The following is a 15,864-nucleotide window of genomic DNA, read 5'->3' as shown; positions in this document are numbered from 1 at the left end:
TTATGGGTAGAGGAATATCAGACAAGCATAATGAAATAAAAGACATTAACACCTGCAGAAGCTCTCAAGCGGAATTAGGGAATAGTAATTTCAAGTTTAAACTACTTTAATCAAAATTAAGGATAAATACAGTTGAATTATTCAAAGTTAGAAAAGAAGTAGCATGTTTGCAACTGGGCTTCTCCCAATGTGGATTAAGTTCCAGACAGATATTGTAATGGGTTGTTTATTTCCTGAAAAAATAAGAACAACATTGGGTACATAAAATTAAGATTAAACTGCAAATAAGAATGGAAGGCCAATTAGATTCATATCTTCAAAACCTTCCAAATAGAAATGTTTTTCTCAAAAAAATATTTGGAAACAAATTGTCAAAGTATTTGTAGGACCTTCAGTTAGCTTCACATTTAGTTTAGAATACAGCTACTAATAGCATCATTTGCATAATAATATTACTGTGGACATGTTGTAATTCTGGCAATTTTGAGGTTTGCTGCCATTACAAATGAGATCATAGTTTTGTTCATCGCAGTAACATGTATCTATGCTGAGGTAAAATACTTACATTATAGAATATAAAATTTATGGAATGTCTTCTATTGAATACATCATTTCTATCTATCTATCTATCTATCGATCTATCAATCTATCTATCTATCTATCTATCTATCTATCTATCTATCATCTTCCTACCTACTTAGATACAAAAAGGAGAAATATGTTAGAATACACACTATATATTTTCCATATTGCCTCAGATAGTACGTTGTGGAACATTTATATTCTATTCTATTGCATGCTGAATCTCTTAATTGCAATAGTCCTACTATTATTACTAGTATTATATTAACTGACCACACATTGAAGAAATTATCATAGAATTGCATGGGAACTATAGTCCGTTGGCGCCATCTTACATCCTTGACTTAAAGTGCCATTGTAACTTTGAAAAGTCATTAAATGAATGGTTGTAAGTGGAAGATTACCTGTACTTCTTCCTGTGTATCTGAGTTTCTGGATGAAAAGAACAAGTAGTACTAGAGGTGTTTTATTGTCCTCAGAGCAACAGGGCAAATAGCAGTTTTTGAGACAGAATGCAAGTAAAGACAAAATATTAAATTCCTCTTTCCCATTATAACAATATTGTAACAACATGTTAAGATTAATGCTTTTGTTTTAAATCTTATTGAGGTCCTAAAAAATAAAAAGTTATTGCAAGTACTCCTTGTTTAGTGACTGCCTCATTTAATGAACTTTTGCTTTTCATGAACTTTTTCATGGTGATGAAAAAGTAACTTTACGGCCATTCTTCACATTTGTTACCTTTGCAGATCTGTGAAGCAAAGGTGAACTGAAGTAAGACTTTAATCACATTTGCCATTTCACTTAACAACAACTTTGCTTAATACAAAATTTCCCTAAATGAGGACTACTTGTATTGCATTGCATTTCTAATCCATCTTCAGCAGCTATGTGAATATGCTGAGGAGAACAGGTCTTGCCTATGATGAAATGGGCTACTTTATAGTTCACAAAGCCAATCAGTTATTTGGAAATGTGTTTTGAGTATAACTCTAACCTTTCCTTCTTGATTTTGCTGTGAATATAAATGGACTTTTCCAGAAGCTTTCTTTAAAACGTCACTCAATTTCCTGTTCCTTGTAGCACTTTTGCAATATCTCTTAAGCTGGTAAACTAACTCTATATTAATTTCCATGTGTAGCTTGGTATTTTAAAATCCCCTCCTGGAGTGATAATGAGCAAGCAACCCTTGGGGTTATATTAGCATATCCTTAACTTGAAAGATGCTCAGCCAGGAGAAAGCACTCAAGATTGCTTATTCCTTAGTAGTGTAAATAATATGAATTTATCTTAGCTGACTCGTTTCATATTTTCCTCCATCTGTGTCACTGAAGCTGTAATTTTATGTTCAGTGAATCTGAATGCAATGTAAATAATCTAACAGTTGCATTGTGAAATCTTTCCAAAATGTTTCCCAGGCTCAACATGTTTACAAGCAACTTGTGACCAGAAATGAAGGTAATCATCTGATCTTAAACTACTAAAGGGCTTTGTGGATCAGACAAGTGGAAAGGATTGTACCAAATTTGGTCTGATCAGTGACATTTGTTTTCATGCAGCACAGCCAAAATTTATTACTTGAACCAATAATAGTTTGATTTGGAGGGAAAAAAGCTTCTTGTGTTTTAATTAGAATCTGCTCAAGTTACAATGATTGATCGTCTTCAAATATGAGATCTTTCTTCTTTCATTTTTCTTCTGATATGTCATTTGCAGTATATATTTATATTTCACATTTCTTAACCATCCATCTCTCTTGAGAGTGTATTTGCGTGTGTGTGTTTCCTGGGGATGAGCAGTCCAAGCTGTGTCCGATAGGGGAGGAAGGAATAGGAGCATCAATTAACATGCCTGATGTAAAAACAACAGAGCTAATTACAGGTGGGAGGCGGGTGGATGGGCCTATCACGCGCACAATGGCCCAATTGATTAACATTTTATAAAGGCAGGTATCTCTTTAATGGCTTTTGCCCTCTGATGATGTTAGCAGTGGCTAACAAAGCTAAGCGAGCAGAATATTTTAAAGTTCCGGAGATCACAATGTCTGTTTCTTTTATAACTACACCTGGAACTCGCATTTTTAGGACAATTCTTTCTATCTATCTATCTATCTATCTATCTATCTATCTATCTATCTATCTATCTATCTATCATCTATCTACCTACCTACCTACCTACCTACCTACCTACGTATCTATCTATCTATCTATCTATCTATCTATCTATCTATCTATCTATCTATCCATGTGTGTGTGTGTGTATGTTTGTGTGTGTGTGTTTGTAGATTTTCACTGGTGTAGGTATGCTGGTCTTGTTGTGTGAGTACAGCGTGGTCGGAGCTGCTGTCTCCGACCACACTTTACTCACACAAACACGAAGCCAAAAACACCAGCCTGAAGATAGCGAGTGGGACCTCGCCGAAATGTTGCCAAGACAACCTCAATCTTACACGGGAAAAGACCTGAATACAACAAGACCAGCATGTTTCCATAGATTTTCACGGGTACAGGTATGCTATATATATATATAAACTTTATTAGTTTAATTTTATATCAACTATAAAATTCTAAATTATCTAATAAAAATAAAAACAGCACAGAAACTGAAACGTAAAAATGAATGTACGTGTGTGTGTGTGTGTGTGTGTGTATGTATGTATGTATGTATGTATTTATGTATGTATGTATGTATGTATGTATGTGTCGGTGTGCATGGATGTGATGACTATTTTGATGGACGATCATTCTTCACATTTGCAATGACTCCAAACAGAAAGGAAAAAGGAGCTAAAGAATTACAAAAGTATTATCCCAATAATACAAGTTTCTGAGGGGTGGGGGGTGGAATGTAAAGCACAATTCAATATTTATCTAGCCTCAGAATTGTTGCAGCTGCTACAAAAAAAAGTCTTATAGTGCCACTTACAGGATAATTATATTAACTGCAAGCAAACCACATGTTTTTAAAAAAGCATTTATTCGTTGATAGCTCTTTCTGTGTAAACAATGGAGTTTATAGCAATTAAAAATACATATTATGAAATTATTCCTAATACAAGTGAAACATTTGGAAACCAACCCACAAGCTTGCCAAACGAACTTCCACCCTACTATTAAAATCAAGCAAAATTGAGGCCAGTGCTGTATCATTAAAATCAAATAACTGGCACAAAAAAAAAGAGTTTTTGTAATTTCCGTAAATACTAGGAGAGTGAAGCCAACTGCACTTTAATGAGAAGTGCAATCAGGAGTGGGCTGCTGGGGGTTCGCAGGGGTTTGGGAGAACCTCTAGCTAAGATTCTATGCAGTTCAGAGAACTCCAAAATCCCACTCCTGACTGGCCTCACCCGCCCCTCCCCACCCCTCCCAGGAGTCCCCATGCAGCCCGTTTTGGGTGCAGGTAAATGCAGGTTGCAGGCAGAGGCTCGGGGAATGAAAAACAGGCCTACCAGAAGTTTAGGAAGGCTGGAAACAGGTCCGTTTCTGGGCTCCAGAGGGCCCCCAGAACCTGGGGAGACTGTTTTTGCCCTCCCCGAGGCTCAAGGAAAGCCTCCGGAGCTTGGGGAGGGCAAAAAGCCCCCCTCCCGCTGAGGTACAGGAGGCCAACTAGGCCATGCCCACCATAGCCACCCCGGACATAGAACCCCTTGCTAAAAATTTTGAAGCCATACCATAAAAATCTATCACCAGTGAATTCGACAGACAAGCTTCTGGCAGTAGAAACATGTTCAGAGGGCTTGTTTTGGTGATGCAACTAAGTGGGCAGATATGAAATGGGACTCATGGATTCTCATCTAGTCAAGACTCAGCTAGTCAAGCCATTTACTTCTTTAAAAGCCAATATCAGCACCTGAAATTATCTTCCATATGCAGCTGGTAAGTAGTGCAGGTCTTTCAGTCCAAGAATCATATAAGCCTTGTCCCTTGCAACAATTAGCAGCCTGTCTACTGCATTTTGTATCAACGTTAATTTCCTGAAACTTTTAGAGGATGGTCTCTAAAGGCCAGGGCAGGAGTCAAGATGAGATGTAACTACAAGATGTATAATGAAGTCTGAATGACTCAGTATTGCAACTGGCGTTTTAGTTTACATGTGTAAGCATGTACTCCTCACCCGGAATGGGACATTTAGGTACGGATCCTTGGCTGTGCCTCCTTCGCCCCCAGCCACCCATCCCAACCCATTTACAACCAGCTTTCTGGCCCTCCCCCTGCCATTCTCCATGGCCAATGAGCCCCTGGTCCTCTGCTCCGCACTCTTCGTCCCTGCCCATTTGCCCACACACCATTTGACCCCATCCTTTGGCTTCATGGGACAAATAGCTCCCAGCCAATCAGATGGCAGGCAGGAACAATGATACTGCAGGGGCAGCATGTGATTGATGATGGGTAATCACAGGGGCTGGGGGGGGGCAAGATTTTTTTTAAAAAAAGTACTGCAGCTGCTCAGCAAGTTTTGGGGTCACCAGGATCAGAGGGAGAGGGAGTGGTGGCAGGAGAAGCAGCTGCCGTGGACACTGGGGGGGGGGAGAAAGGCATGAATGTGTTGAGGGGACCAGGAAGGGAGGGAGGCGAGCCTCAAGAGGGCTTCACAAAGAGAGCTTGGCTCACAACTCAGTCAGGTCCAACAAAAGAGGGGAGGAGGACCAAGGCTGCCACAGCTTCTGGCATTGTGGGGAGTGTGAGGGAGGGAATGAAGGGAAATGGAAGGCCGGTGCTGCATCTGCAATTGCAGGACCACGGGGGGAGCCCAGGGGAGGAGAAATGCTGGCTGTAAATGGGCTAAGGCAGATGGCTGGGGGCAAAGGAGGCAGGGTCCATGCCTAAATGTCTCAAACCCCTCCTCACCAGAGTTGACATCAGCAAATCTAGTTATAGCTGCAGTTCATACCGCCACACTATGAGCCTGTTGTATCTCAGAGAGTGCAAATCCATCTAAAATAAGCTTTAGCTTCATCTCTAATTCTCTAATTGCTCTTTACACTAGTAACTGTGTCTCGTGAAAATTAATTGCACAACCAACCCCTGTGTAAGCAAAATTTAAATATGTTGATTGCTTCCTTGGAATTAGATTAATAGAGCTAGGTGTCATTAATGGTATTCACAGGACCTCATTCCAAAACTCCAGGTGATTGTTCCAGTAGTTTCATATAGATGTTAAATAACATTGGGGATACCACAGTTCAAGTACCTAGGTGTTGCACATTCCTTAACACCACCTTTTGATGCACCCAAACAGGAAGGACTGGAACCACTACAAAACAATCCCCTTCTTTGGACCTTACAACCATGGTTGATTAAAAATTAAAGCCATCCAGTAATCCAGGAGAAGGAAGGTTAGAAGAATTAAGCCAAAATATAGTAGCCTCATCTCTCTACATGCTTGGTGCAGAAGCTAAAAAGAATTTGTATGTACAGAACAAACTGTTTCCCCTCTCAAATCAAGGTGAATCTTTGACAATCAACCTTGTCTGCAAAAAAATGAAGAAAATTCTTCGGAGCTTTCAGTGGCTCCAGCTTGCCTACCCCAACATCATGATGAGGAGATGCTGAACAGAACATAAAAGTCTTCCGAGGAGATGCACTGGGGAAGGGGGGGGGGTAGAGGTGGAAGCCCATTTTGCTACCTTTATTGCAAAAAAAAAAAAGCATGAGAAAATGTATGTTTACCGTAACAAACTAATTCATCCTGACAGTTCTTCCACTTCTATCTCTCTGCTAATTTATGATACTACTGCTAATAAATAAATTGGATGTTTTAAAACAAAACAAAAAATTTGGGGGGTTGGGGGGGGCAGATCAGACCATTTTATCTGGGCTTCCATTCCATAGAATTTTATAATAGCCACCAGTCTAAAATGATCAAGACAGCAGGGTTTATTATAAGCAGATTCCCATTCCAGGCAAACATACAGTTGTATCAAATGGAGCACTTATATGTGGGTCAGATACCAGCTAAGACAGAACTCTGATTATCCATAACAAAGGTGAAATACTGAGCCACACTTGCCTGGGTAACCACTGAAGCCCACCAGCACAAATAATCCAGGATCTTCAAGTTCCAAATCACTCAGAGGAAGTGACACTCCTACTTGAATAAAGTTTTATTAGATAGATATATAGATTTGTAACCATTTATTGTGGTAATGTTGTAACAACATATCATATTCCATATCTTTTTTTTAAAAAAAGTTCCTTACTGTTACATTGTACACCCAATCAGATATGGAAAGTATGTTGCAAACCCCATCATAAAAGAATTCTGACTGGCAGGGTCCAGAAAGGAAGCCTTCTCTGCTCCCAGCCAATGGAATATTCTCCCCCAGGAGGTGAGGTAACCCCTCCCATTTAACTCCCCAAGGGCTTAAAACATGACTCTGTGCCCTTGCATGGTGAACCCAAAGGAGCACACAATTGGTGCCAGGAGGGGCCTCCCCCCCTTTGTCTTTATCAACTAATTTTAATGTTGCACTTCTATAGTTTTTAAATATTTCAATTTATTTTTATATAGTATTTTAAATTTTGATACTGTATCTTTGAGGGAGTTGGACAGTTTGGAAATATAAAAGAGAGGAGAGAGAGAGAGAGAGAGAGAGAGAGAGAGAAAGAAAGAAAGAAAGAAAGAAAGAAAGAAAGAAAGAAAGAAAGAAAGAAAGAAAGAAGAGTGAGGTAGGAAGATTTCATGTTTTAAGCACTTGTTATACTTATATATTTTTAATCATGTATATAACTTTTTATTTTGTTTTATTTTTCTTCTTCAGTTATAAAGTAATACAAATATATTAAAAGGAGGAAGAGGCCCTTGTACAGGAACTTTACACTATTCTAGTTACTAAAATGAGCAGCAAACACTCAAAATTGGCAAACTGCCAGATGGAGGTTATAGTCCAGTCAATGACAGGGAATTATTAGAATATAGTTACTCCCCTTCCTGCCCTTGAGCCAAGCATAGCTGAAAATATTATATCATCTTTCTCAGTTCAAATCCAAGTCCAGTACAAGTCAATGTTTTTATAATAATCCAACCACCACAAAGCAGAAAATCATTTCACACTTAAGGAATAACATTTCTATTCAGAGTGGCTTCACCTAGAGCCATTTTCAACAGTCCTGACCCTAGAAAAAGAGATAGCCAAGACAGATCAAAGCTTTGAAGCTTTTCTCCCAACTGGTACTGGAACCAGGAGACCTTTAAATCTAGAGGAGGAGGAGGAGGAGGAGGAGGAGGAGGAAGAGGAGGAGGAGGAGGAGGAGGAGGAGGAGGAGGAGGAGGAGGAGGAGGAGGAGGAGGAGGAGGAGGAGGAGGATGCCCAAAAAATAAATGCACAATGAAATTCATGGTAAGGTATGCTAGTTTATTCACTTAGAGTTTAATATAAGTGTCTTCCAGTAAGAATATGTCATCAGACTTGGAAACATTTGGTTTCTGAAATTGATAGATATTTCTTGACCGAGGCAAGGTCAGGTTGTTCCATAGCAAATGATATTTCATATGACTGTTTATTCCTTTGCTATTTTTATTCCAAATTTACTGTTCCTAAGAAGTTCAGAGCAAGCCTTTTTACTTGTCCTAAGGGTCCCTTCCTAGATCAAAGCACCAGGGAAAATAAAGATGTATTTTTCATTGTAGCATATGGATTGTGAGAATGTTAAATCAGGCCAAGTCCAGCATTATCTGCTATACATGTCAATGAAGATTCCATTATTCAGTTAAGAGTTGTCTGGTAGTTGAGTCATGGCAACTGGACTTCTTTTCTTGTTGCTTTGAGATGTTTCACTGCTTATCTAAGTAGCTTCTTCTGTGTTACACAGAAGCTGACCAGATGCGTATATGGAACTCAACAATATGATATAATAGAAGCCCATTCCTACTGCTGTCCTTGAACAATTGACATTATAGTCCAAAATATAGTGCTTTTTCAAGAGGCAACTGGACTTTCTGGTTTTTCTTTGAAGACATTTTGCTTGTCATCCAAGATGCTTCTTCAGCTCTGAAGAGTTGGCAGTTGCCTCTTGAAAAAGCACCTTTGGGACAACCATGACCTGGATGACTGAGAATCTCCATAGACAATTGACATTATAGTTCTTTTGATATAATATTAAACTATCAAGTTAGTAACCAATTATAGTCTATACAGCTATGTGCCATTCTTTTGGAAACTTTTTAATTGGTGGTTATTACTACATCTGATGCAATTGAATATTTAGTTCATTGAATTCCTGCTCATGGAAGGCTAGAGTAGATGCTCTCTAAGATCCCTTCCAATCCTTACATTCTATGATCCACTGAATATGATTGTATCAATAGGAATGTACAATATCTTGAAGCTTAAAGTGAAACAATAAAGAACTTTAAGTGAGTATATGAAATATTTTCAAATAAGCAATAATACAATAATCTTCCTCAATAAAAACATATTGCTTCATATGCAAAGATTGTTTTAATTATTAAAAAAATAATCTATCACTATAAACATTTTATTTAAATTCTTAAGACATTAAAATGAAATCTCCTTCAGAATATTTAATGAAAAGAATTTATTTAACCTATGCTTATAATGAGTGCAGCATAAGGCCCATGCAAGCAGTTTTGACTTAAACAGACAACACAAAGTTTATTAAGGAGACATACATACTCCACAGTGTTTATAAGTAGATGGCAGTTGTAATCAAATGTAATTAAAGCAGCAATAATTATTTTTCCTGGCTTTTGGTGTGCCCATTGTTTCAAGATAGTCTACATTTCTGGCATTTCCATGCCAATTCCCCCTAAAATAACATTTTTGATCATGAAATGAAAAGAATACAATAAGCCAGGTACTGTTCGTTCTTTCTTTTTCCAGCTCAGCAAACAGAAAGTGCAAAAACTGCCAGAGGTATTGTATTTAAAAGCCCTATTATTTGTAATGCTGAGATAATAGCAGCATCAATCATTCTGTTTCTCAACAGCTGTGACCACGCTTGCTTATTGCTTAACGTAGATTTGGGGAGTGAGGGGATGAATTCAAATCAATGCATGCAGAAGTGGATACATTTCAGGAACAAGAAACTGAACTACAAAGGGAAAGAGAAAATCCAGTAGATGGAGTGAGGCAAGAGCTTCTTTGAGTAGAAAAATGAAATGCTCAGATCTGTAGGGCCACAATAGTTAGTGGGAAAACACCAATTTTCCTGATTTTCAATAAACCAGAATCAGAAACACATATATTCAGCCCATAAAAATAAAACAAACGGGACAATCTTGTGATATCAATCAGCTACTCATTCAATCACAAAGTTGTGCAAATCATCAATGTGTAAAGTTCTTTTAGTAGCGTTCAAATGAAATTTGCTAGCAGAGGACATACCAGAGCAATGGAACAGGGGCACTGCTTAATCAACCAATTCCTGAACTGACGCCAAGCTTGTGCAATAGTGTGTCGTGCTCATTTTGACCTGATTTTACCTTTGTCCTTTCCATACAGCCACTCCAGGCTACTTAAAAACTATCAGAAAGAAAACTTTAATCAATCATAACTTCCCTTTTAAATTCTGCCAGCCTCTGTTGAGATTGTAACAATACTGCTTTTCTCTGAAGTCAATTGAAGGAAAATCTGAAATGTTACAAAGTGACTTTTGACATATTTAAAAATGAGACAATTGAAAAAGCATTCAGTTCTAGCAAGGGACACTTGGGATTGGTGGATATTCAGATTTTGATCATTGTAGACCATGGATCAAATCCAAGTTGATCTTCCAAGAACAATTCAATAAAAACACAAGTTTTTCAAATATTCCAATTAAAGTTACACAGGCTTGTTTCCAGTGATATTCAGATGATGTCATTGCAGCAAGAGAAGTTCATGGAGATGTGTGAAATAGATAGCATAGACAGAATAGCATAGATAAATAGAAAGCATAACCACAGGGCACAATTTAAGGCATTGGCATTTGAAGTTTAATAAGGTCTAATCACTTAAGGCCTGGTTATCTATGTAGCCATCCCTTCCCATCAAGAAGTACAAAGAAGTCCTTTTGAAGATGCCACAGCTTTCAAAGGTCCATCCTTCCTAAGGCATAACAGGGCTATTTCATTCCTTCATTCCATGCTAAAAAGTAATATTAGAATTTATCCAATAGCAGCTTTGTTACAGTCATACATCAATTATTCTGAAAAGCAGGACAAATATATGGAAGGAAGTATGAACATTTATACACAAAAGGTAAAAATAATAAAACAGTAAAATTCACAAAGTTATTTTAAGCGAAATGGCCTTTCCTGTGACACAGATCCATGTGTGATGATGACAGTTAAAAAGCCAAGGCCATCAAGTCCCCAGACAGCTCTAAAGCAATAGTACAGCACTTAGCTACTTATTTTAGGGTGGGTGGGTGAGCCCAAGTCTTTTCACATCCATGGCCCATAGAGCAGCTTATGGAGGGTAACTTAGAACAGGAAGATATAATGGAATGGAATGGAATACAGTAGAATAGAATAGAATAATAGAGTTGGAAAGGAACTTGGAGGTTTTCTAGTCTGACCCACTGCTCAAGCAGGAGACCCTGTATCATTTCAGACAAATGGTTGTCCAGTCTCTTTTTGAAAGCCTTCAGTGATGGAGCACCCACAACTTCTAAGGACAAGCTATTTCATTGGTTGCATTGTATTCTGCTTCACAGAAGGCAGGCCAATATATTCCCCATCTAAACCAACTCAAAGAATATACATTCTTCAAATACTTTTTGTCCCGCCCTTAGAATATCTTAAAACTGTATTTCTTCAACTAAATGGATCTCAGTTCATCTCCTATCCAGAACCTTTTCTGCATCCCATTCAGTGTATGACTATTCGTTCAATCAAAATAGAGCTGGAAAGGACTTGGAGGTCTTCTAGTTCAACCCCCTGGTCAATCAGGAGACACTAAAACCATTCCAGATGAGTGACTGTCCAGTCTTTTTCTTAAAAACCTCCAGTGACGAAACACCTACAACTTCTGAAGGCCAGCTGTTCCACTGGTTAATTGTTCTCACTGTTTCTCCTTAATTCTACTTGATTAATTTCCATCCATAGTTTCTTGTTTTGCCTTCTGGTGCTTTGGAAAATAAGTTGATCCCCTCTTCTTTGTGGCAGCCCCTCAAATATGGGAATACTGCTAACATGTCATCCTGGTCCTTCTTTTCTCTAGACTAGATGAAACAAGCATATTTTAACCAACTGCTATTGCTTCTGTTAAAAAAGAATGACTAAGAAATTCCCACTTCAGCAATGTTATTAAAATAGTTTTACTTTCAGTTTTACTGCATGGCTTTCAAAGCATACTTGTAAAAATTTCCCTTTTTGGACTGTCCTTTTGATCTTTATTTCACAATAAGTCAAATGACATCTGCAATGATACAAAATGTTCTCCTTGGCTGAAAACCTATTGTCAGAGATCAATGTTCAGATTCTGCATAGCTAAAATATTTGGGGATGAACCTTTATGAGTTAGTGACCTTTTATACCTTTCATACAATGATTTCTTCCATTTCTAACCATTTTTCCCATATCTGTTCAGTAAAGATGGGAAATGGCAACCAAAAAAGATGGTTGCTACACAGTGTACTTTGATCAGCAGGACAACGTTTTCTCTCATTAGCAGCATCCCAGATTTCCGAGTTCTTCACAAACTACACAGCAAAGATTTTTTTTTAAGTACTAATCTGCTGGCATTACAGGAAGCTCTTAGAACAGCATTGCAACAGTGGGTTCAGGCTTTATCTGTTTTAGGATATAGAGACTTGAAGAGTGAAAAAGATCGGGGCTAAACATATACAAAGTATCCTGGCCACTGCATTCCGTTTTACACACACACACACACACACAGAGAGAGAGAGAGAGAGAGAGAGAGAGAGAGAGAGAGAGAGAGAGAGAGAGAGAGAGAGAGAGAGAGAGAGAGAGAGAGAGAGAGAGAGAGAGAGCGCTGATCGTGAAAAAAAAAACTTCCAGGTTCAGATAAATTGAAGTTTATTTTCCAAAAGTGACGTTCCGAAAGCAAACCCCTCGCAACACACCGAGGTTTCCTTCGCACGACTTTTTCTATAGCCTCTTACCTTCCTTTCACCCTGCTCTGCCTGCAGAGGAGGGCGAGAGAGGGCGGCTTTCGCGATTTAGCGAAAATTAGGCAGAGAGAGACTAATGGACTTCATTAGCCTCCCTCCTAATGAAAACCTTCCCGCCCGTCTTTCGAAGGGAGGCGATCTTTACCTGTGGATCGCCATCCTCGTCAGCCCCCCCCCCAAAAGCAGCTCCAACCAACCTGTCCCCTCGTTCCTTTCCCTGCTTCCGCGCCCTCCCCTTCCTTTCCCTTCCCCGTGGGGGCGGTTCACTCGCCTCTACCCCGCCTTCCCTCGCCTCCTTTGCCTTGCCCGCCTTGCCATTTGCTCGCAAGCGGCTGAATTTCTTCCGGCGGGCTTCGGCTGGGTTCGTGAGATTTGACGGGAGGGCTCGGCAAGGAATCGACGCTGACGCGCGGGAATCGCCGGCCGAGCAGGGCGCACGGGGTGGGCGCCGTGAGTACCCCTCAATCCAAAGCGCATGCCTTCGTCCCGGTCCCCGCTGCCTTGCCTCAGCCTTAGGATCCAGCAGCAGCAGCAGCAGCCGGCCGCTTAAAGGAGAAGGGTGTCCCTATATCGCCATTCCCCCCAAAACGATGCGCCCAATTTTTGGGCATGGAGGGGAAAAAAGGAAGCGCAGGCGGAGTTTTTTTGGAGTTTATTGGATGGAGAATATATAATAAAAATAAGAAAAGCCGCCTCTAGTTGGGTGGTTGCATACTGTGCCCGGAGGTTATGCCTGCCTCTCACACGCTTCCCCCCCTACCCCAAAAATGAATGCCGGGAAGAGAAGTGGAGATGTTTCTTTTGAGCCGGGATCCTGTCTGAAATGGCGCAGGATGTCCCTAGACCCCTTCGCCGCTTTGGCTGTTCTGGTAGAAAGGCCCCTTCCAGCCAGGGTACAGTCTTAGCGTCCGTATGCTCCGAAGGACGCATGGCGAGAAATCGGCGTAGGAAGAGGGAGGAAATTTAGGGAGAGGCGAATTGGGAGGCCGTTCCCGTTTTCATCGCCCTGATTTTGTGTCGAAGGAATGCAAGAGATAAGATTCTTGAATGATGACTTTCCAGGGTGGGGGGAACCATGCAGGGTTGCATCTGTGCGTTGGTGTGTGTGTGGAATTCCATACCGCTAGAAAGGGAAAATAAAAAGGGCAAAGTCGTTTGCACGGGCAACCTAGAAGATGAAATACGAAAGCCATAAAATAAGATTTTTTTAGATCCACCCCTTCCAAGCCCTGGCAGCTGATAAGAGAAGGGCACTGCAGAGGAAAGAACTGGAGAGGCTGGAAGCTGCTGTGCTGGCAGACTCTGTTGCCTATGTTAACATCTGGAAATGCCTGGGAAAATGATGAAATATCTCTCTTAAGTTACATGCAAAAGATGGCTGCTCTGGTGAGGAGGCTGCCTCAGCAATAGGCATTGTCCACAGGCTGTAGTCTGTTGCTAGGTTACATCAGGATCTTCCCCCCTTCCCCTGACCTACACATGAACATAAATGCATCTTGTTGATGTTTCTGATCCCCGATTCCCACTGGTGCATATGCTTCTCCTGGTGCATTGTGGGGAAATTACAGGAAAATCTGCTGAGGCGGTTAAATGGCAGAAAAAGCATCTTTCAATTTTTTTTAAAAAAAAAATGAAATGGCAACATTCTTCCCCCCTCAGCACACATACATACACACAAAGAGACCCTTAGTGTGTGTAATGGTGTGTAGTGCTATCCTTATCTCTCAGCTGTTACCTGAGCTCTTGAACAGAGACTGGCTGAATGATTACACACAGAATAGTTTTGCTCAGTTGATACATGGGAATCTAGAATGCCCATCTTCAGAACTCTGAATGATACCTTTACTCAAGTTGTAAGGATGGAAAAACTGGGAGAGTTTTCTTAAAGAAAGCAAGTGCCCTTGGGTCTTTCAGTAAACCTCCATTGGAAACTGTTGCATATCCCTAATTATCTTGGGATTATTTCATGCAACCTTTGTAATGTTACTGAATAATTATATCGGTAACATAATGGCCAAAACTCTTCAGATTAGTAGGTTAGGAGTGTTGCATCCTTATTTGTTTTTCTCCTTTTGGTTATCCCAGAAATCACTGTAGTGGCAAGGAAATGTCTCCATGATGAGCGTCAGACATTACTTCAGTATCTTTCAGTCCACAATTAGCTTATTTAGACTGGTTTAATTTGCATAATAAAATTTGACAAGATAAAAGGCCATTATTCCATCCTTGCCCAGTGGAGCAGCTTTCCTTTAACCATTGGAATTGCAATTCCTGGACCATATAACCCGATGAAGCTGATGATCAAACTATTAAATTTCCCCTACCGGCTGCTATAGATTACTGCAGGCTACTTACATCTGATTTGTCTAAAATACATTCTGTGGTCTTCTGATAGAAAGCCAGTAATGCAAGTAACAGGCTTGCACAATTTTAATTACCATTGTCAACAATGATATCTAAATAGAAAAGTCTGGGTTTCAAGTATTGACTTGTCCAATATTATTCATTATTTTAAAGCAATGCATAATTAATATGCAGAACCTGATTTCAAAATTTTGCAATCTAGAAGTATATGGCATTGGAATTAAATGCTATAGAAAACAATTGGTGGTTTACACATTCTTTGTTTATATATTACCTTTCTCAAATTCAACGTATTCACAACAGAATTCTTATTTATTTTTATTTATTAAATGAATGTATATAACTGCCCAACTCATGCAGGTGACTTTGGGCAGTTTAAATTAAAAAATTTAAAAATTCCACCATGTAATAAAAAAACACCATCCCACCTCCTTCCTTGGCAGCAGCAACACAATCAAACCAAGGGGTGTGTGGGTGTATATACACACGATAGATAGATGGATGGGTGGATGGATGGATGGATGGATGGATGGAAAGAAGGAAAGGGAGGGAGAGAGGAAGAGATTTTGAGTTTTGTCTATGCCAGTGTTTCTCAACCTCAGCTGTAGACTTCTTCAACTCCCATAATTCCCCAGCCAGCATGCCAACCACACATGATAAAATGTCCCTTCTTATTGTTGACATTTTCATGATAAATTTGAAGTCTTTTGTATATTCTAGAAAATTTATCTGGTGCCATATACCAATGGTGCATTATTTTATATAATATCTCTTAAGATTACACAAAGTGTAATCTCTTGTTTTTGTTTTGTATTCCCCTTGATAAAATTCTAGTTTCATC

At 39.6% G+C, this 15,864-nt stretch overlaps 1 protein-coding gene across 1 annotated transcript in view; it reads left to right on the top strand.

Annotated features, from left to right (window-relative positions):
* Nucleotides 1–12,973: 12,973 nt before the first annotated feature.
* SFXN1 (sideroflexin 1) overlaps nucleotides 12,974–15,864 on the top strand; it is a 33,499-nt gene continuing 30,608 nt past the window's right edge. The window contains exon 1 of the mRNA XM_014053693.2: nucleotides 12,974–13,109. The gene's annotated coding sequence lies outside the window, so the exon portion shown is untranslated. The remainder of the gene's footprint in view (nucleotides 13,110–15,864) is intronic.

Source organism: Thamnophis sirtalis, unplaced genomic scaffold (assembly GCF_051295495.1).
Source record: "Thamnophis sirtalis isolate CommonGarterSnake01/CBP01778 unplaced genomic scaffold, rThaSir2_p1.2 scaffold_3, whole genome shotgun sequence".
NCBI lineage: Eukaryota > Metazoa > Chordata > Lepidosauria > Squamata > Natricidae > Thamnophis > Thamnophis sirtalis.
The sequence above is the reverse complement of the archived record's forward strand: the minus strand, read 5'-3'. Positions and strand labels throughout refer to the sequence as shown.